The following is a 437-nucleotide window of genomic DNA, read 5'->3' as shown; positions in this document are numbered from 1 at the left end:
TTAACAGTTTTGTATATAAACATGTATATGTGTGTGTGTGTGTGTGCATTTCTCTGTGTACGTATGTACGTGAGTGTATGTATGCATATAAATATATGTGTATATATTGTTAAAGTCTGTCATACCGGCCATGACGAAGGGAAATAGCCCTGAAACTCGAGTCGCCTTTATATATATATATTTATACTTATATATTTATATATTTGATCCTTTATATTGAACACTCAATATTTCATCTACATTCAATACTTTCTTTCAGGGTGCCATCCATTTTTATGTTATTTTATTTTATATTGTATATTGTATATCATATTATATATTGTATATTCCATATTCTATACCCCACATTAGTTCTGCAGGAATATAAATAAAACATAAAAAACAGACAGTGTTGGAACTCTTTTAAGCAAAATAATATATATATATATATATATATA

This window comes from Octopus bimaculoides, chromosome 10 (genome assembly GCF_001194135.2).
Source record: "Octopus bimaculoides isolate UCB-OBI-ISO-001 chromosome 10, ASM119413v2, whole genome shotgun sequence".
NCBI lineage: Eukaryota > Metazoa > Mollusca > Cephalopoda > Octopoda > Octopodidae > Octopus > Octopus bimaculoides.
Note: the sequence above shows the minus strand (reverse complement) of the source record.